Source organism: Nycticebus coucang, chromosome 9 (assembly GCF_027406575.1).
Source record: "Nycticebus coucang isolate mNycCou1 chromosome 9, mNycCou1.pri, whole genome shotgun sequence".
NCBI classification, from domain to species: Eukaryota; Metazoa; Chordata; class Mammalia; order Primates; family Lorisidae; genus Nycticebus; species Nycticebus coucang.
Genome location: NC_069788.1, coordinates 8,866,089 through 8,888,477, shown reverse-complemented (window position 1 = coordinate 8,888,477; position 22,389 = coordinate 8,866,089). Strand labels below are relative to the sequence as shown.

The window sequence follows — 22,389 nt, the reverse complement described above, 5'->3', positions numbered from 1 at the left end:
GTAAACGATTGATATTCTTTAGTGAACGTTGTATAATTTCTCAGTGGGTGTGACATATTTCATGGAAATACTCAAGTATCTATGATAATCTTTTGACCCTTTACAATATTTTCATAACTCAAAATGTGAAAATAAAACTAAATCTAAAATATGTTAAACTAAGAAGACATCTTCATATGCTTGTATAGCAGGATAGAAATAATATCTTTTCAATTCATATTCTCTGTTCAGACAACACAGAAATTAATAAATATTTATAATTTTATGCAAATACTTAAGCAATAGTCAGAGCAATTCCAAACAAGGAATCTTGAATTACACTACTAAAAATAACTAAGTGTGCTTGCACACATCCTTGTCATATGCATTTTCAAAGACATCAGAGACTCAGGTTAAAACTGTTTTGGTAAGTGCAGCTTGAATTTAAATATCCCATGTTACCTTTCTATATTACAGCTAAAAGTGTACATTACAGTCTATGTGATAGAACTTTTGAGATTTAAAATATATATATTTTTTTACAGTCTTTTTTTTAAACAATTAATTTTTAAATATACGTATCAAAAATAGTTGAGAATGAAAAGAAGGCCCTTTTTATCATTGGCAGTTAGTTATTTTATTTAGAATGTGGCCATCTCTGGCATTGTGACCAACATTTTAGGCTATTTTCTTAAATTTAATTAAGTCCACAGGACGTTTGAGGTGTTATTTAACAACAACCAAAACCAGTCTGCTGAGATGCACCCAGTAAGCAGAATATTAAAATGTGAGCTTATGGGAGGTCACTGCCAAGTGGTGTAAATTCCAAAGTAGTTTCTTTGTTGCTTTGAACTATCCTCACAAATTTTTAAAATTTTTGATTATTTCTTTTTAGTGTTAACCTAGAGCTATTAGTTCAGATATCTTAACTAGCTTGGATGTGAAAAATAAGAATTTGATTTTTTATTTACTGAATGGCAAAAAGCCTTTTTCTTTTTTTGGCAAAATGCTTTTGGATCTCAAACTAAGACAAAAAATATGAAAGTTTTTTTTTTTTTTTTTTAATCTAAGAGCAATAAGTACAATTGGCATGTTTAATTTTTTTTTTTTTTTTTTTTTTGGCCAGGGCTAGGTTTGAACCCGCCACCTCCGGCATATGGGACTGGCGCCCTACTCCTTGAGCCACAGGTGCCGCCCTTTTTTTTTTTTTTTTTTTTTTTAATAGAGACAGAGTCTCACTTTATCGCCCTTGGTAGAGTGCCATGGCATCACACAGCTCACAGCAACCTCCAGCTCTTGGGCTTAGACGATTCTCTTGCCTCAGCCTCTGGAGTAGCTGGGACTACAGGCGTCTGCCACAACACCTGGCCATTTTTTTGTTGCAGTTTGGCCGGGGCCAGGTTTTAACTTGCCGTCCTCAGTATATTGGGCCGGCGCCCCACTCTCTGAGCCACAGGCACCACCCTATATTTAATTTTTTATTTTTTTTTATTTATTTATTTATTTTTTTTGGCTGGGGCTGGGTTTGAACCCACCACCTCCGGCATATGGGACCGGCGCCCTACTCCTTGAGCCACAGGCGCCGCCCAATTTTTTAAATAAACTATTTTGTTAGAATTCGAAGATACTGAAGAAATATTCAAAATCCTTAATTGTTTTAATTTCAAATGATTACCTTTTGCACTCCTAGATAATTTTTAAGAAGATAAAAATATAATTTGTCCCTATGGCCAATTCAAGTCAATTATGTTTTGATGTGAAACATATAGATGGATGAATGTGAGCTTTGTAGAGGTAGAGCACTCAGCTATTTGATGGCATTTCTCCCACTTTATGTCCAATTTTATTTTTGGAGGTTATACTGATGACTTTGCAATATATATATTGAAATCTTCGGAGACTGCCAGGTTGGGGTATCTGCACATTCACTTGACAATTGTGTGCTCTGGTAATTCTGTGTAATTTAAAGTGTATATCAACCTTTTGAAATGTGTTGTTAGTACCTAGAAGCTGTGAAACAGAACTTTTAGAGGATTGTTACTAGACACTGAAACTGCATGACAAGTATCTGGTGTCTTAACTAATTAGATGGAGCTGTTGTATTGGTTTTCTTGTTGGATAGAATAACAGTTAATCATTTTTAGAAGAGTTTTAGATTACTTGCCATAAAATTTGTATGTCTCAGCTCTGGTAGAGCAGAGGTGGTTGTGTTTAGTCTCTTTGATGTTACTATACCCACTGCAGACAGCTGAAAACATAATGGTATTATTTCAAGCTCACGTAAGCCAAAAACAGTTAGCTTTTCTTTACTTAGAATCTGTGCTTAAATTCTTAGTCAATTAAATGTAAGAGGTTTTATTTGAAAGCATAAAATTTTCTAAATTATAACCCATTTTAAGTCCCCAAAATGAATTCTCTATTTTTTCCTTAAAAACCATCTATGATCTCTGAAGACTGTAAGACAATGTAAAAAGAAGAATATTAATTTTCCAAAAATCAAAAAAATGTACTTAGACAATTCACTGAACAAGAAAAATAAAGAACATATTTTAATGTATAATATACGACCAAGACTTGTTGGAGTAAAGATACTGGATTATGATAATGGAAGGGAACAAGGAAGAAACAGAACTCTTGAGACATGAGGCAACGTTGTGCTGCGTGTCTGGAGGAGAGAGACCACAAGGCTGGCCGTAGATCACGGGAAGGACAACAGGAGAGGGAGGAGGTGATTGTGAGAGCACACTGCAGACTGTCTAGGCAAGTGAAGGCAAGTGAATAGTTTTGACAGTTGCAGACAACCAAGCACACGGAACCAAGACCAGACTGTCTCAGGAAATGTACTGACATGCTCCAACAGTGGTTTCTGGTCCATCTGTTATTTTCCTACTTTCTGGAAGAAAAAAACTGGTTATGAAAACCACTGTTCCAAAACAAATTAAATTTAAGTGTAAAGGGAGAATTGGTTGGTGAAGTGAAATCAATGTGACTATAAGGAAAGTAACCCTACATCAAGGAATAATGATGTTATCTAAAAATACCACTGGGAAATCAATATGTAATGTACTCAAAGAAATATGCCATAGACCCATACATGGCATCAAACACTCATAAAGAAAAGTGGAAAGCTTAGATGTCTTTATTGCAAATGTTACAGTTACGTTATTTAGAGATGATTACAATGAGGAGAAGGGTATCCCAAAGTAGAATTTTTTTCTAGAAATGTGCATAAACATCACCAGGGAGTTGTGGGGGGGGCGCTTTTCAAACCTCATATACCCAGTGTCTCAATCCCAGTGGTGCCAAATATTTTCAGAGTACATCCCAGCTATTTTGCCTACTTCCTGGGGGCAAGCCACTAATTCAAAGGATCACTCTGTGTCTTGATGGTTATCAAGTTGCTGGTCCCGAAGATAATGAGGCTTGTCTGCAGCTTCTTTTCTCAGACACTTTAAGATACCACTTCACTTCCTCCCAAATTCCCATCATGAACTTGACCATGAGTTCATTAAATTGCTGTTACTAAGCCTGGAGAAATTAAAGTACAGATTGAGTATCCCTTATCTGAAATGCTTAGAACCAAGGTTGGGTTTTCTTTGCTTTGTTTTGTTTGTATTTTGGAATATTTGCATTATATTTAACTGTTGAGCATCCCAGATCCAAAAATCCAAAATGCTTCAGTGAGCATTTCCTTTGAGTGTCATGCTGGTGCTCAGAAGGTTTTGGGTTTGGGAGCATTTTGAATTCTGTATTTTTGCATTTGGGATGCTCAACCTCTGTTAAAGTACTCACAGATTAAAGACTTGCAAATGTCCTGATTTTCAAAGGAAGAAAGTAGTTTCTACAAATTATATAGCAGTATACATCAACTCTTGGTAAGATTTTAAGGTGAATTACTAGAAGTCTAACTATCCATTGTGCCACAGAGCCAGCTCTAAGATCAATTATGAAATAGCTGGTTTGTGAACTTTAAGTAGGGTTTACCAGGAGTCGGGGGCCCAGTAAAGGTTGGTGTATGTATGTATATATATATACATTTTTTTTTTTTCTTTGAAAGCAATTTATTTGTTTCTGGGTTAAGAATACAGGGAAGGAGGGCGGCGCCTGTGGCTCAGTGAGTAGGGCGCCGGCCCCATATGCCGAGGGTGGCGGGTTCAAACCCAGCCCCGGCCAAACTGCAACAACAAAAAAAAAAAAATAGCCGGGCGTTGTGGCGGGCGCCTGTAGTCCCAGCTGCTCGGGAGGCTGAGGCAAGAGAATCGCGTAAGCCCAAGTTAGAGGTTGCTGTGAGCCGTGTGACGCCACGGCACTCTACCGAGGGCAGTACAGTGAGACTCTGTCTCTACAAAAAAAAAAGAATACAGGGAAGGAAACAGCCTGTAACCTGTTGCACATCTTTCCTCCCTGGTCTGTGCCTCTATGAATACTTTGTACAACACCAAGCTTACATTGTCCCCTCAAGTGTCTTCTCACACTCTACCAGACGCAGAGCATAGTGTTGATCAGGGGAGAAGGTAAACCAGATGCCCCACTCACAAGGCAGGGCCCCCCACAGTTATTCAAACTTAACTGGTGGTCCTACTGATTTTCTTAAAACTCATGAACAAGAAGGTCATAAATTATGTTGATGCAAGTCCTAAAGCCACTTAACCTTACAGACTTGCAGTATATACGGTCCTTTCCTTTCTAAGTCTCAGGGTGCCTGCGGCACCCAGACTGCTCCCCTCTGGGTCCCCCACATCCCAGGGTGGCGATGGAGGAAGGGCAGGCCAGGCCAAACCTAAGGAATAAGTCTTTTCTGGGCTCAGACCAGGAGCCCGCAGGTCTTGAGGACCTCTGTGTATTTGTCAATTTTCTTCTCCACGTTCTTTTTGGCCTGTTTCCGTAGCCTCATGACCTGTTTTTTCTTCTGGTAATGGATCTTAGCCTTCTCCTTCCTCTGCTCCTCCAGGGTTGCTGTCACTGCCTGGTACTTCCAGCCAACTTCCCGTGCCAGGCGCCCCAGGTAGGCAAACTTTCTTGTAGGCTTCAGATGCACAACTCTGAGGGCAGCAGGAACCACCATCCATTTTTTTGTCATAGGGTGGTGGGATCCCATCGAACACCTTGAGGCATCCAGGGCAGCCTGGCCATGCTTGGTCTTGTGGGGCAGCATGCCTCTCACAGTGTGCCGGAAAAGGCGGCTGGGGGCCTGGAAATGGTAGGGGCCACGGGATGGGTTGGCCCACAAAACGGATAGTTGTGTTCATCTGTTACAGATACTTTAACTTGTTTCTGTAAAAATTGCCAGACATGTTGATGCCCTCAAAACGCACAACCACCACCTTCCAGCCCAGCAGTACCTGTTTGGCCACAACAGCCGCCAGGCAGACTAGAAGATGGCCTTTGCCATCCAGCACCAGGACCTGGCCCTCCACTATCTTAGCAGCTGCTTGGGAAAGAAGCATTTTATATTTTTCATAACATTCTGGACTAGTTAATATGTAGAATGCAGGTAGACCAGCAATTCTCAAGTGTGTTTCATTACTTAGTTTTAATGGATAATAGATTCTGTGGTCAAGAAAGTTTAGAAAACAGATTTTCTCAGCACCAGGAGCTTGGCCGTATGTGTATTTGATGAGGGCATTAAAGAATAACTGATGTCGGTGATACTACAGGGTCGATGGCAAGTTCGTTTTCACAGATTACCCGGCCTCAGGTGTTCTTTTGTGGCAACACAAAATGGAGGAAGACATCTCCTTTGAACCCTCATATGACTGGAGGGAAGGAATGAAGGAATGTCACACAGGGTCACCAAGAAGAACCTGAGCTTTGCCAAGTTCCCCTCAGCTTCTTACAATGAGATTATACTCTTTCGTCTTTCAGTCATATTTCTGCATGACTGTCCATGAAAACACACAGGTTTCCCCATTTCTTTATGTCTTCATTTTCCAAGTCTCCTGCGTCATGTAAAATGTATATTAAACAAAATGGTTTGCTTAAAAAAAAAAAAGGAAAGTTTAGAAAACAGTTTAGACTAAGTTAGCAGGTTTCTTTATGGGACATGTAGGAGCCTCTACTGTGCTAACATGCAGAATGCGAGGCATGCACAGAGGACAGCTCACGACAGAACTTGGCTGTAGCCTCTTCCTCTCTCAGCCTGGTTCTCACTACTCCCTCATAAATATCACTCATCAGGAGGCATAGACTTAACCGTGTGGCTGGGGCAGGCAGGGGTTTGAGCTGAACTTAAATAGGAGTGGCTTTTGAAACAGATTTGAGGATTTTTTTAAAATAATAATGGTTGGGCATATGATTTAGAAACTTTTTTTTTTTTTTTTAGAGACAGAGTCTCACTTTTTCATCCAGGGTAGAGTGCTATGGTGTCACAGCTCACAGCAACCTCCAGCTCTTGGGCTTAGGTGATTCTCTTGCCTCAGCCTCCTGAGTAGCTGGGACTACAGGCACCTGCCACAACGCCTGGCTATTTTTTTGTTGAAGTTTGGCTGGGGTCAGGTTTGAACCCACCACCTTCGGTATACAGAGCCGGCACCCTACTCACTGAGCCACAGGCACTGCCCTGATATAGAAACTTTTTATTTTTTTTATTAAATCATAACTTTGTACATTGATGCATTTATGGGGTTCAGTGTACTGCTTTGATATACAAGGTGAAATGCTTACATTGAACTAAGTAACATCACAATGGTTTGGAAACTTAAAGAATAAGTGACTAGTGTCTTGGAGAAATTAATTTCCATGAGGAGCATTTTTCTTTAATCATGTGATGAAAATAATCATAGTAATGATAAAATTAGTAATCTGATTCTTTTGTACAAGTTGATTTTTTTTTTTAAACAGTCTCACTATGTCACCCTCGGTAGAGTGCTGTGGTGTCATAGTTCATAGCAACCTCAAACTCTTAGGCTTAAGCTATTCTCTTGCCTCAGCCTCCAAAGTAGCTGGGACTACAGGTGCCTGCCACAATGCCTGGCTATTTTTTTTGTTGCAGTTGTCATTGTTGTTTAGTTGGCCCAGACCTGATTCGAACCCACCATCCTCAGTGCCAGGTGGCCGGCACCATAACCATTGTGCTATGGGCACTGAGCCATATACAAGTTGATTCTTGTCAAAAAGTGGATTTGGTGACGATAAACTTTTGTAAGATCACCAGATCCCTTTCTTATACACAAGAAATTGTGGGAAACTATGAAAGTGAATTGAAGATTATCTGGAGGCTTTTTTCTGTTTATATCGGAACCACTTAACTGCTACATTAAACCTCCTCCAACTTCCACTTCATCTATTTTGAATTAAATCAAAATACACAAACTATATCTGGAAGCATTTTTTCTTCTAAAGAAATCTGTGCAGAAAAGTCCTACTTATAAGCTAGAAAGTATTAATATACTTCCAATATTTTTAACCTTACAAATACTGAAAATGAGGCCAGGCGTGGTGGCTCATGCCTGTAATCCCAGCACTCTGAAAGGCCAGGGTGGGTGTCCTGCCTGAGCTCAGGTATTCAAGACCAACCTGAGCAAGAACGAGGCCTCATCTCTAAAAATAGCCAGGCCTTGTGGCAGGCGCCTGTAGTCCCAGCTATTTGGGAGGCTGAGGCAAGAGAATTGCTTGAACCAGAGTTTGAGGTTTCTGTGAGTTATGACACCACTGCAGACTCTGTCTCAAAAAAATAAATGAATAGGCTGGGAGTGGTGGCTCACACCTGTATCCTAGCACTCTGGGAGGCCGAAGCAGGTGGATTGCTTGAGCTCACAAGTTCAAGACCAGCCCGAGCAAAATCGAAACCCCCATCTCTACTAAAAATAGAAAAACACTGAGGCAAGAGATCACTTGAGCCCAAGAGTTGGGGGTTGCTGTGAGCTATGATGTCACAGCACTCTCCCAGGGCGACAGCTTGAGACTCAGTCTCAAAAAAAAAAAAATATGGGTGGCGCCCGTGGCTCAGTGAGTAGGGCGCCGGCCCCATATGCCGAGGGTGGCGGGTTCAAGCCCAGCCCCGGCCAAACTGCAACAAAAAAAATAGCCGGGCGTTGTGGCGGGCGCCTGTAGTCCCAGCTACTCGGGAGGCTGAGGCATGAGAATCGCCTAAGCCTAGGAGTTGGAGGTTGCTGTGAGCCGTGTGACGCCACGGCACTCTACCGAGGGCGATAAAGTGAAACTCTGTCTCTACAAAAAAAAAACAAAAAAAAATAAAAAATAAAAAAATAAAAATATATATATAGTATTTGTATATACATACATACTGAAAGTTGTTAAAACCTATTATAAAATGCATTATGTTTTCAAAATTAGCTATATATATGGTGACAGCGGAGGATTTGATCAGATTAGATGAGAAGAAATTAATCCTCACATACTGAATAAATGTTTTGAGTACCTATCTTATACTAGGTGTTGCCAGTAAAACAGGGAGCCAAAGGTCTAACCATCTTTCCCCCTCATAGAGCGTCCTTAAGTATAATGGGAAAGGCATCGATTGTTAACCAGCCTCACAATTTTTTTTTTTTTTTGAGACAAGAGTTTCACTCTGTGCTAGGATTACAGGTGTGAGCCACCGTGCCTAGCCAATCAGCCTCACAAATTAATAATTTCAAATAAGTGCCATGCAGGAAAAGTATAGAGTGTATTAAGACAAAATAGCCTATCTGGGAAGGTTTAGGAAGTCTTCCATGAGGGCGACATTTGAACTACTGGTAAACAAAACTCAACAAAGGAGGCACTTGTAGACTGTGCAAAGGCCCTGAAGCAGGAAGCTGGGTGTTTGTCTGAAACGTTAATGGGCTCATTTTTTAAAGCATGTACTAAATGCCAGACATTGATGAATTCATTTGTTCCTCACCACAATCTTATGAGAGATATACTATTATTACTCCCAATTTCCAGGACAGGTCCAAAGAAACAGCTTTACTGGCAAAGCTGGACTTCAAATTTACAATCTTAGAGGTGAGGTTAATCTGTACTAGATAAGATGAAAATAGATAAGATGTACAAGGTCTGACAATTAAGTTCAGAAACTTGCCACATGTAGGTTCGCAGAACTGAATAGAAAACTCGGTAAGGATTTATAACCTTGGTATATTGGTGTCTCACACTTGTGTTCGTGTCAACGTACAGCAATGTCTTGCTGAGTGGCATTCATTATTGTCTCATGATTTTGTGCCATTGTGAGAATGTTGGAGCTTGAATTAGAGAAATAAACAAACATTAAATTTCTTGTTAAATCTGGCAAGAGTGGAAGTGAAATCAGGGACACATTAGTCCAAGTTTATGGGAATAATGCTGTGAAGAAAACAGCAGTGTACACATGGATTAAATGTTTTTCTGGGGGGAGAGAAAGCATCACTGATGAAGAGAGGCCAGGGCAGCCAACAAAGAGCAGAACTGATGAAAACATTGCAAACATTTGTCAAATTGTGCATCAAAATTATCTGCTGATGGTGAGAAACATAACAGACCAAGTAAACATATGAAGTGAACATTTATAGAGAAACAGGAAAATCTTAACTGAAAATTTTGTTTATTTTTTCTTTTTGCAGTTTTTGGCTGGGGCTGGGTTTGAACCCACCACCTCCGGCATATGGGGCTGGCACCCTACCCCTTTGAGCCACAGGTGCCACTCCTGAAAATTTTGGCATGAGAAAAATTGTGCAAAAATGGTCCTGAAGGAGGTCGCCGATGAACAAAAGCAAAGGAGAGTCAAAGTTTGCCAAGATCCTTTGGAGAGGCGAGACAATGTTTTGGGCCATGTTATCACTGGTGATGAAACACGAGTGTGCATCAAAGTGCACAGTGGAAGTCAGCCAGTTCTCCATGACCAAAATAGTTCCTTCAGTCCAAACAATGTTGCTATTCTTTTTTTTTTTGTAGATCAGAGTGATAGTTGATTATGAATTTGTACCACCTGGACAAATAGTTAACCAAGTTTACTATTTGGAAGTGCTGAAAAGGCTGCATGAAAAAATTAGACAAAAATGACATGAACTTTTCTCCAACAACTCGTGGCTTGTGCATCGTGACAACGCACCAGCTCACACGGCACTGCCTATGAGGGCATTGTTACTCAGTATACGAATATCTGTTTTGGAGCACCCTCCCTACTCACCTGATCTGGTTCCAAATTACTTTTTTCTTTACTGGAGGATAGGAAATATTGGAAGGAAGACATTTTGATGACATTCAGTACATCAAGGATAATATGACATCTCTGATGACCGTTTCTGATAAAGAGTTCCAAAATTGCTCTGAAGAGTAGAGTGGGTGCTGGCTTAGTGTGTAGCTTCCCAAGGGAGTATTTTGAAGGTGACCATAGTGATATTCAGCAATGAGGTATGCAGCACCTTTTATATATAGGATGAGTTTGCAAAATTAATTGTTAGACCTCATATGTATTTTTTCAGAGATGCAATGTGGCAGAATCTTGATTTTTATTGAAACTGGCTATATAGGGGCTGTTGAATTACGGTGTTTTTGCTTTTGTTATTTCTGTTTTTGAGTCCAGGTGTCCCTCTGTTGCATGGAGTGGAATGTAGTGGCACAATCTAGCTCACTAGCTCACTGCAGCCTTGAACTCCTGGGCTCCAGCAATCTTCCTGCCTCTGCTTCCTAGAGTCCTAGGATTATAGGTTTGAGCCACTGTGCCCAGCTTTTTATAACCCCTTAAATAAAATTGGAGGAGTCCTGTGTAACTGGGGCTTAGAGTAAGGTAGAAAGGTAGGCTGAGACTTAATCACGCAGGGCCTTGAAAGCATGTTCAAGATTTTGGTTATATCCTAAAAAGTCACTAAAGCATTTCAAACAGAAGAATAATACGATCAAATGTGAATGTTGAAAAGATCACAATAGTAGTGAAAGCATTACTAGGGCACAGAACGAGTGCAAATTCCAGTACAGTATTTTCAACTTATTAAAAATTACTATATTTAGGGCAGCACCTGTGGCTCAGTGAGTAGGGCACCAGCCCCATATACCGAGGGTGGCAGGTTCAAACCCAGCCCTGGCCAAACTGCAACAAAAGCTGTGGCGGGCACCTGTAGTCCCAGCTGCTCGGGAGGCTGAGGCAAGAGAATCACGTAAGCCCAAGAGCTGGAGGTTGCTGTGAGCCATGTGACATCACGGCACTCTACCCGAGGGCAGTACATTGAGACTCTGTCTCTACAAAAAAAAAAAAAATTACTGTATTTAAAGTAAAGCATGGTTATGACTGATCATAGGAATGCTGAAATAACAAGACATAATTTGGATATTCCATTTGAAATGTTCCCTTAGAAACAGGCAAGAAGAACAGAAAAGGGTGTTTCTTTGCCTCAGCCAGCATTTTCTATTTTCTGTCTGAAGAAAAGATTATGAAAGACACTTACGTGTACACAGCTGAAAAACCAACCGAAAACAAGCCAGGTGTGGTAGTGTGCACCTGTACCCTTGTAAGGTGAATTGGTCTTATTTGTGCTCCTTGAGGTATGAGGCGCTGAGAAGGAACATTTCCAGTACTTGGGCTGCAGTCATGCCTTAAAGGAAAGAATGTGCCTGAGGGTCCTCGCCAAGTTGTAGCTGGAGACAGATCATCTGCCTGGGGCAATGGACCCTTGCACTTAATCCCCTACCTCTATTTACACAATAACTTTCAGTTAGTCATATAGGACAACCCAGCCCTTTGTCGTTCATCTCCATTGTTGTTTATCTCCAAATAGGATATTCTTGGTTTAGAAAGGTGTGTACGTACTTTGCTGTATTAACACTGATAAGGAATCTTTACCTTTTGTCTTCCTTGTTCTTGGATTATTTTTATCTGATGATTTTGAGTATATAAAAAGTGAATAAAGACAGTTGATCGCTGATGTGCCTGAGCAAGCAGTAGCCATCCCTTTTAAAATCAATCATTTCGTCTGAGGTGCTATCTCTGGGTCATCAACTAGAAGCGTGGTGGACAGCAACACTGCAGTCCCAGCTACTGGGGCGGCTGAGGCAGGAGGATTACTTACGAACAGGAATTTGAGGCTATAGTGCACTATGATCATGCCTCTGAATAGCCACCACACTCCAGCCTGGGCAACATAGTGAGACAGACCCCAACTCTGTGTGAAAAAGAAAAAAAGAAGAGAAAGAAATGACTAAGTGAAGATATTATTGAGAGAAAATTGACTTTAGAAGCCAAATTATAAAGCACATGACACTACCAAAGAAAAAACTTTAAATTTTTTTGGAACACTAATGTTTTAAATATAAACATAAAATATAAACATAAATATAAACATAAACTGGGTAGGGTGCTGTGGCATCACAGCTCACAGCAACCTCAAACTCTTGGGCTTAAGCAATTCTCATGCCTCAGCCTCCCAAGTAGCTGGGACCACAGGTGCCTGCCACATGCCTGGCCATTTTTTGTTGCAGTTGTCATTGTTGTTTAGTTGGCATGGGTGGGGTTTGAACCCGCCAGCCTCAGTGTATATGACTGGCGCCATAACCATTGTGCGATAGGCACCGAGCCTATAATATAAATGTTTAAATATAAATAGAAAACATGAAATTAGGATGAAATACCATTCCATTGTCTTTGCAGGAAAAGTACTTTATTGGTGAGAACTAAAGCAATTTATTCATTTATTTTTTGCAGTTTTTTTGGCTGGGGCCGGGTTTGAACCCTCCACCCTCTGGCATATGAGGCTAATGCCCTACTCCTTGAGCCACAGGTGCCACCCCTAAAGCAATTTATTATAGTTGACTTTGGTAACATTTCCAAACATGTTTCTTAGGGAAACCATCCTGTAACGTGGCCAGCTGGGCCTTGTGTCTTGGTGTCTTCCATCCTGTTCCCCTGTCATAGCTAAGTGGATTTAAGGTGGACACCTGATTGTGAGTTAGTTTGTAGTGATGTGTCCCAGCAAATAAAAAGCAAACGGAACAAAAAAGGCCAATCAGATCTGATTATTGGGAATTTAGATAGAAAATAAGGAAAGAATTTGTAAATTGAAAGGCGAGAGATGAGTGTGTTAAGAAGTATCTAACAGGCTGGGTGCCTGTGCTCAGTGGTTAGGGCGCTGGCCACATGCTCCAGGGCTAGCGGGTTCGAACCCATCCTGGGCCTGCTAAAAAAACAACAAAAAAAGATGTGTTTAATAAATTATCTTATTTCTTTCTTTCTTTCTCTTTTTTTTTTTTTTTTGTGTAGAGACAGAGTCTCACTTTATTGCCCTCTGTAGGGTGCCGTGGCGTCACACGGCTCACAGCAACCTCCAGCTCTTGAGCAACCTCCAGCTCTTGAGCTTACATGATTCTCTTGCCTCAGCCTCCTGAGCAGCTGGGACTACAGGCACCCACCACAACGCCCAGCTATTTTTTTGTTGCAGTTTGGCAGGGGCTGGGTTTGAACCCGCCACCCTCAGTATATTGGGCCGGCACCCTACTCACTGAGCCACAGGCGCTGCCCAAATTATTTCTAAGAGGGACATTCCCCCTACATGCATGCACATTTGAACCTCTGAAGTAAGGCTACATTGTATCAACTAAGGAAAACTGAGTTACATCAGAGTCACCCAGAAGGTTTGATGAAACAGATGGCTGGTCCAGGTCCCCTGACTCTGATTCACTGCAGATCTACATTTCTAACAAGTTTCTGGGCAAGACTACAACATATGAGGCTTCTTAGTAATGTTTCCAGCCAGGTGTATGAAAACTTCTTGATGCAGATAAGACCAACAAAAGCATCAAAGCATCAGGATTCATAAAATATTATAAAAATTACTTGATAGTATTTGTTCAATAATATTTATAATTATGACTAAACAAGTGAATAACAGGCATGTGGTCATACCATAAAGCTTGACTTTTCTTATTATTATGATCTGGATTTTAATTATCTTTATAACCTGTTTTAACTCTGTACGTATTTTTTGACATTTTTCTCTATATTCAGATTATCTTTTGTATACATCTATATATAATGTATATAATATAATGTGTAACATATGTATAAAGACTTTTTGTTAATTTTTTAAATAAAAACTAGGATAATTGATATAAACATTTTTCAGCATCTTTTGTCTCAGCATATTTTGTGGCAATCTACCCAGGCCATGTGGTGTAGTCAAAGTTCATTTTATGATGGACCATAATTTATTTAGCTATCCTCTTTCTCTCTCAATCCTAATAGGCTTGGTGGTTGTGCTTTAGCAACAATTGCAAAACCTCAGAATTTACCCTTCCCCAAAAGGCTTTGTTTTTTTGTTTTTGAGACAGTCTCACTCTGTCTCCCTGGGGAGAGTACTGTGGCGTCACAGCTCACAGCAACTTTAAACTCTTAGGCTCAAATGATCCTCCTGCCTCAGCTTCCTGAACAGTGGGAAGATAGGCCCCTGCTATAACACCCCGGCTGGTTTTTCTATTTCTAGCAGAGATGGGGTCTCACTCTTGCTCAGATTGGTTTCAAACTCCTGAATTCAGGTGATCCACCAGCCTCGGCCTCCCAGAGTGCTAACATTAATGCACTGGCTTGTTGCATAAATTTTGAAAACAATCTCTAACATTCTCAATTTGAGGTTTAAAAAATGTAACATGTTTGTGGGAGGAACTATTTGGAGGGTTTGTATTGAGACAGACTGCTTTATAATTATTTGGTTAATTTTGAAATTATTAGCATGATCAAATTGTGGTGATCTAAATACATTTCTCTACATTTGTTCTAAAATATCAAAAGCAGGGCCGTGCCTATGGCTCAGTGGGTAGGGCGCCGGCCCCACATACTGAGGATGGCGGGTTCAAACCGGGGCTTGGGCAAACTGCGACAACAACAAACAGCCAGGCAAGGGGCAGCACCTGTGGCTCAAAGGAGTAGGGTGCCAGCCCCATATCTCGCAGGTGGTGGGAACTTCCTGTTTAGTGACTACTCAATACTTCCTTGATCTATTTCAAGACCACTATTTTGGCTGGGTGAGGTGGCTCATGCCTGTAATCATAGCACTTTGGGGAGTGAGGCCAGAGTGAGGTCGAGGCTGGAGGATTGCTAAAGGGCAGGAGTTCAAGACCAGCCTAAGCGCCTGTAGGCCCAGCTACTCGGGAGGCTGAGGCAAGAGAAGCGCTTAAGCCCAGGAGTTGGAGGTTGCTGTAAGCTGTGTGAGGCCACAGCACTCTACCAAGGGCCATAAAGTGAGATTCTGTCTCTACAAAAAAAAAAAAAAAAAAGACCAGCCTAAGCTGCTATGGGCGCAGAGCTGAGAATTATCTATTTATAAAAGACATTTCTGGGGTGGTGCCTGTGGCTCAAAGGAGTAGGACACCAGCCCCATATGCGAGAGGTGGCGGGTTCAAACCCAGCCCTGGCCAAAAACTACAAAAAAAGGAGACATTTCTGCTTTAATTTTAGTCCTTCATTGAAAATTTTCCTTCCTTCCTTCCTTTCTTCCTTTTTCTTTCTTTCTTTCTTTTTGATACAGAGTGTCACCCTATCTCCTTGGCTAGAGTGTGTGGCGTCAGCCTAACTCACAGCAACCTCAAACTCCTAGGCTCAAGTGATCCTCCTGCCCCAGCCTTCCAAGCTGGGACTATGGGCACCCACCACACCTGGCTAATTTTTTCTATTTTTTGTAGAGACAGTGTCTTGCTCTTGCTCAGGCTTGCTCTTGCTCAGGTCTTGAACTCCTGAGCTCAAGTGATCCACCTGCCTTGACTCTCAGAAAGTGCTAGGATTACAGGTGTGAACCACTGCCCGGCCATATTGAAACATTTCTAAAGTATATTAGCCTACTTTCTTTCCAGAGTAAATTCAGGATAAACATCCTTTAATCTTTTTAGAGAAATACTTCATGATTTCACAGTGATTACATTAAACATTAGGGTTTTTCCAGGATAAGCTATGGTAGATGCAGACCTTGATGGCGTATGAGTATGGGTTAAAGGGGGAGAAGTTGTAAGACTATCTCTTTAGCAACCTGCTTATTTCCTGCAATTTATTTCCCTATAAATTTCCCATGATTAAAGTTAGTGCAGATTTGTTAATAATGGAGGAAAAAACCAAACGTCTCTTAGAAGTTACAGTGTCATAAATATCTCACTCACTTATCCGTTAAATAAACTCCTGAGCACCTACTCACTCCTCTTTTGTAAAATGGGGATAATAACAGAACTTCTTTGCATTGGGTTCTTGGGTTAAAGGCAAATAGAAATAAACTATGGCTCACTTATCCAGAAAAAGAATGCACTGAAAGAACACTACACAGCTCACAGAATCACTGGGAATAGTGGAGAACAAGCAGTGAAAATGGGAAGGGCCGTCTTTAGGATGCCATTGTTGACACTGTCACTAGCCGACTCCGACTCCCACAACCATCTGCGCTGCTGTGAGTCATTTCTCTATCTCCACGTCTTTTTCCTCACTTCGTCCAGATTCTAACTTCCAGGTGAAAGCATGCAGTGGGGTGGAGAACATCTGGTCTTGGGGCCACAATGTGGCCTTCTGGATCTTTGAGTGACGTCTTTTGATGGACTCCAAATTTTATAGAACAGATCCTTTTAATAAAGGAATTTGTGGGCCACATGTCATGGCTCATGTGTGTAATCCTAGCGCTCTGAGAGTCCAAGGCAGGTGAATCACTTGAGCTCAGGAGTTTGAGGCCAGCCTGAGTAAGAATGAGACTTCATCTCTACTAAAAATAGAAAAACTGGCTGGCGCTGTGGCAGACACCTATAGTCCCAGCTCCTCGGGAGGCTGAGGCAAGAGGATCACCTGAGCCCAAGAGTTTGTGGTTGCTGTGAGCTAAGATGATGCCATGGCACTCTAGCCAGGGCAATAGAGTGAGACTCTATCTCAAAAAGAAAAAAAAAAAAAAGTAAGCTCATACTAATCTGAAATTTAAAAAAGGAGACAGTTCATGTAATAATTAAAAAAATAGTTAAAGGAATCTGTTCTGTGAGGTCTGGATTTGGTTGAGGGGCTGCACTTGAGGATCTGGAGGGCCACCTATGGCCCTGAGGCTGCATGTTTCCCACTGGGCAACAGCCCTAGCTGCCAGGTAGTGGGGAAAAGAGCCTTGGCCTAAATCAGTTTCCAAAGTGTGAGGTGGGCTCTGCCTCCATTAAGAGACAAAATTAACATGTCTCCAGATAAGATGGAGTCCATTAAATTAGGTAGGCAGAAAGCAAATGCTTACCACATTGCATCATAGGGCTGCGGAGGTTTAAGAATGATTTATGTTGGTGGGGTGTGGTGGCTCATGCCTATAATCCCAGCACTCTGAGAGGCCGAGGTGGGTGGATCGCCTGAGCTCAGGAGTTCGAGACAAGCCTGAGCTAGAGTGAGACCCTGCCTTTAAAAAAAAAAAAAAAAAAAAATAGGGAGGTGCCCGTGGCTCAAAGGAATAGGGCACCAGCCCCATATGCCGGAGGTGGTGGGTTCAAACCCAGCCCCGGCCAGAAAAAAAACTGCAAAAAAAAAAAAAAAAAAATAGCTGGACATTGCGGCAGTTACTTGTTGTCCCAGCTACAGGTAAGAGAACTGCTTGAGTCCAAGAGTTTGAGGTTGCTGTGCGCTATGACGCCATAGCACTCTACCGGGAGTGACAAAGTGAGACTCTGTCTCAAAAAAAAAAGAAAAGAAAAGAAGAATGATTTATTTAAAGTCCTTAGCACAGTGCTGGCACGTGGTAAACATTCAACAAATTTTAGTATTGTTATTTTTATTAATTCAACGAGGCAGCCAATAACAGGGAAGAATTTTTAATTTAAAAGCTCAGTCTTGGCTCAGCGCCTGTAGCTCAAGCAGCTAAGGCTCCAGCCATGTATACCAGAGCTGGCGGGTTCGAATCCAGCCCGGGCCTACCAAACAACAGTGACAACTACAACCAAAAAATAGCCGGGTGTTGTGGTGGGCGCCTGTAGTCCCAGCTACTTGGGAGGCTGAGGCAAGAGAATTGTTTAAGCCCAGGAGTTGGAGGTTGCTGCGAGTGCTGTGTCGCCACTGCACTCTACCCAGGGTGACAGCTTGAGACTCTGTCTAAAAAAAAGAAACACAAAACACCTCAGTCTTTTAGAGGGTTATTAGAGGGAGAAACAGACATTAGAGAAAAACATAATTATAAAACGACTAGCAAGTGCTACAACATAGGTATGAAGCAGATGTTCCAGAAAATGGGGAAAAGAAAAACTAATTCTGCCAGAAAGTCAGGGTGGAGAACACAGTCAGTAACCCATGTTTTGAAGATTGAGGAACGTCATGAATTAATATGGGAATGTTTGAATTCCTATGACCGTATAGGCATTTGAGGGGCTCTGTATACCATATGAATGAGCTTACGTTTTTCTGAAGGGTGTTATAGAAAAACCTACTTGATGATCCTTATTATAGCATGTGAAGCAGACATTCCCCAGGACCATCATATTTGGCATGGGGCAGTTTCAATGGGATTTGGCAGTGGGGCAGAGAGACTGACCTTGTCAATACAGCATAGGTGAGTGGGAATTTACAGTCAAGGAGGAGGGTGTGGGTTAGTGCATGGAAAATTACTAAAAGTATTACTAACAGGTACCATTGGGGCTCAGAGGGGTTCTGGCTGAACCAATTTTTACTAAAGATAGGCCGCAGTGATCAGACATCAGACCCAACTGAGGGACAGGAGACGAGGAAGAGCCAAATCAGATACCGAAGGTGATCAGATAATGTGACGGTGGGACTGTTTGCTAAACTGACTGAGCAAAGTTCTTGCTACAACTGGACGTATGAAGGAAGTGCACAGCTGGGCTAGCAGAAGGTTCAGAAGCCTAACTACGGTTTGGTCAAGCAAAGAATCTTTGCCGAAAGCACCAGGACTGGGCAAAGGGGATGACATAATCAGATTTGGAGGAGGGGTGAGAGAGCGGATGTAGAGAGCAGATTAGCATGAGCAAGCAATGCCAAGGGTTTACAAAAAGACGATGGTCTGTACTAATGGAAGATGGAGAGGAAAGGCACCCCTGGAAATACTTTAAGACTTAGAATGAATTGGATTTTGTGACTCCAAAACCAGGGTTGAAGCAGGAAGGAGCAGGAGGTGATTTCAGCCCCATCAGCTGGCATGACTCTGCATAGTCAAAATAGGGCCTGAGAATTCAGAGAATTCAGGCAGTTGGGAGGGAAAGGGAGTTTCTGTGATGTACCTTTACTTGTTCAGCCTGCTGCATTTAAGAGTTGGCAACATGGGCTGGGCTCAGTGGCCTGTAATCCTACCACACTGGGAGGCACGGTGGGTGGATTGCTTGAGCTCACAAGTTTGAGACCAGCCTGAGCAAGTGCAGGACCGTCTCTACTAAAATTAGAAAAACTAGCTGAGCATTTTGGCAGGCGCCTGTAGTCCCAGCTATTTGGGGGGCTGAGGCAAGACAATCGCTCAAGCCTAAGAGTTTGAGGTTGCTGTGAGCTATTGCGACACCATAGCACTCTACCTAGGGCAATAGAGTAAGGCCCTGTCTCAGAAAAAAGGAGTGCAGTTGGAGCTGTTAAAGTGGGCATCAGCCAGGGAAGGTGCAGAGAGCTTTACATACCTGTCATATGCCAGCCAGTCCTACAAAAATGAAGACACAAACCCACAACATTTTGCATATAACTTCAGGCAAGTTCATGGAGCTCATATCTATGATAGAGAAACAGTTTAGGAATTTCTGGGGTGGCACAATACCCAGGGAAGAGTACGGGTATTGCAGATATTTAATGGGTGAGAATGTATCCCTATAGTTAAGTGATGCATGACCATATAAATACGAAATAAATTGCTAAGATGAGTTTTGGTAACAAGTTACATCCATCATGCTTAATGATAGTACATACAATTTTAGAATTGCCAACTCTTATGCCATTTGTGATACCTGCTCATGTTAAAAACAAACTTTTTTTGCTATTTGTTCATCCATCTGTCCCGTTTATTCAATAGCAACACTAACAGTAGGCACTATTTAATGAGTGTTTACCATGTGAAAACTACTGTTCTGGGTGCTAAGGAAACAAAGACCAGTTTACAACTCCAAGAGCTTTACCATCCAGTTGGGGGAAGCTTATGTTATAAGTAAACTAAGTTGCAAAAGTGAAATATCTGTTGGAAGAGATCTGTGCAGTGAGTGTTTTAAGCCCAAGTTGGAAAGAGGGCCAAAGTGCACCTTAGGATTTGTAACAAAGGAGTTTAGGGAAAGCTTCCTTAGGGAACAAATAGGCTTTGTTCTGCAGGATGAATTAGATTTAGCTTGGGCTCCACAGTAATAAATAACACAGTAGCATAGCTATCTGTTGTGGGACACACAAGCACTTCAGAATGGCTTGAGTACAAGAAATGGAGAAAGCCAGGGTGCAGAAATGAGATTGGACAGCTAAGCTGGGCTAGGATAGAGGGCCGAAATGCAAGGGAGTTCAAAGACAGGTGACATAGTGTGAACAAGTCTCATTTAGGACAGCTTTGTGGGGCTCAGGACAGTGAATAGAGGACCACAGAACCAAAAAAAAAAAAAGCATTCAAATTCAATGAAAAGAAATCTTTATTTGCTAGGCAAACAAAAACAGCTAGTTTGTGACTGGTGGCACAAGACAGAAGGATCTTCAAGTCTTTGAACTGTATACTACGTGTGGTGGAATACCATCACTAGGAGTTTAAACACAGGACAAGGCTGGGCGTGGTGGCTCATGCTTGTAATCTCAGCACTCTGGGAGCTGGAGGCAGGTGGATTGCTTGAGTTCAGGAGTTCAAAGGTAGCCTGAGCACAAGTGAGACACAGTCTCTACTCAAAAAAATAAACTAGCTGGGCTTTGTGGTAAGTGCCTGCAGTCCCAGCTACTGGGGAGGCTGAGGGAAGAGCATCACTTGAGCCCAGAAGTTTGACGTTGCGTGAGCCACGATGATGCCACTGCACTCTTCTCAGGGTAACAGTGAGACTGTCTCAAAAAACAAACAAACAAAAACCAAAAAACCCAAAAAACTAAATAAACAGAGGACTAGATAACCAGACTTTTATAAAAGATGAACTGGTGACACCATAGAGACTGGATCAGAAGGGGACAAGGCTGGGAAAGGAACTGGTTAGATGGCTAAGGCAGCATGTAAGTCTTGCAAAGATGGTGACCTGAAAGAAGACAATGGCTTTAAAGAGGAACTGGATACATTAGAGGTATGTTGCAGAGCTAGAAGCAAAGGATTGAAGGGGGAAACAAAGGACAAACAAAAACTCATGAGCCACAGAAAACTTGAAAATATTAATATATCGGCTTCTATTGGTTTGCCAAAGGCTTTCGAAATTAAATCCAAAATTAAGTCAAGGCAGTGAACTGAAACGACGATCTTCATCTTCTTTCTTTCAATTCGTTTTGAAATTTAGTTTCATGAGTTACCTTCCGGCAATTGGAATTAAACTGAGATTGCTGTCAATTATTTCCTTTCCAGCTTTCACTTCCTCTTTCATTACTTCCCTATTTGAATCTTTGTATTTTATTGTTTTAGTTGAATGCTAAAGCATCTTATCAAAACTTAGTTCACACACCAAAAGAACTGTGGCGCCTCTGAATATCTGAAATTTGTCTCCTCTTCAGAACTTCCAGATTTCCGTAAGCTTCCAAGTTGCTACTTACAAATGTTGCCACACAGTGCGATCGTCCTGCGTTAAGTCCGCTTTTTTCCAGCAGAGACGTGTAGCCTTATAGTCAAGATTATTTCATTGTCTTAAAACAAGCTTCCTTTCGTCACAAAGGCGATGTATGGTTTCATCGTATACTTCACATTTGCACAAGGACTTCATTTTTAATTTTAAAAGATGACTCACAGATATGTCACTTATAAAACCGTAAAATTTAAAAGACCGATACTAAAGGGGGTGTAAAAAGCAAATGCAGCGGCGGGGGTGGGAGGGGAAAGCCGAGAGGTGCAAAGTCCAGGTGAGGCCTGGTCTCCAGAGCCGGACTGGAAAGCTGGCAGCGCCGCAGGGTCGCAGCCGGCGGCTCCGGGGCCGGGTTGGCGGTGGCCGCGCTCCCGCTCCGCGCGGGGTCCCGAGGGCCGGGGCGCAGGTCAGCGACCCGCGGCGCCCGGTTCCTCGCCCTCTCCCTGAGAAGCTCTGTCCCCGCTCGCACGGAGCCCGGACTGCTGAGACTGCCGCGGTCACACCCCCGCGGCGCCAGAGGCAGCGCGAGGCACGAGCTCGCCCGGCCGCCCCCGCCCCCGCCCCCGCCTCGAAGCCCCGCACAGCGCAGCACCCGCCCCGGCCCGGAGTCCCCGCGCCGCGGAGCGCCCGCCCCGGCCCGGAGTCCCCGCGCCGCGCAGCGCCCCCCCCGGCCCGGAGGCCTCGCTCAGCGCGCGCCCGGAGCCCGGCTCGGAGCGCGCCCCCGTGCCGCGCGTCCCCGCCCGGCCCGGCCCGCCCGCGGCGCCCCCGCCCCTTCGGGCGCTCCGTAGCCGTGACGTGCGCGCGGCGGGCAGG

General features: G+C 42.6%; 1 pseudogene; it reads right to left on the bottom strand.

Annotated features, from left to right (window-relative positions):
* Positions 1-4,783: 4,783 nt before the first annotated feature.
* Positions 4,784-5,426, bottom strand: LOC128594637 (60S ribosomal protein L13a-like; annotated as a pseudogene).
* Between the last annotated feature and the right edge of the window lie 16,963 nt (positions 5,427-22,389).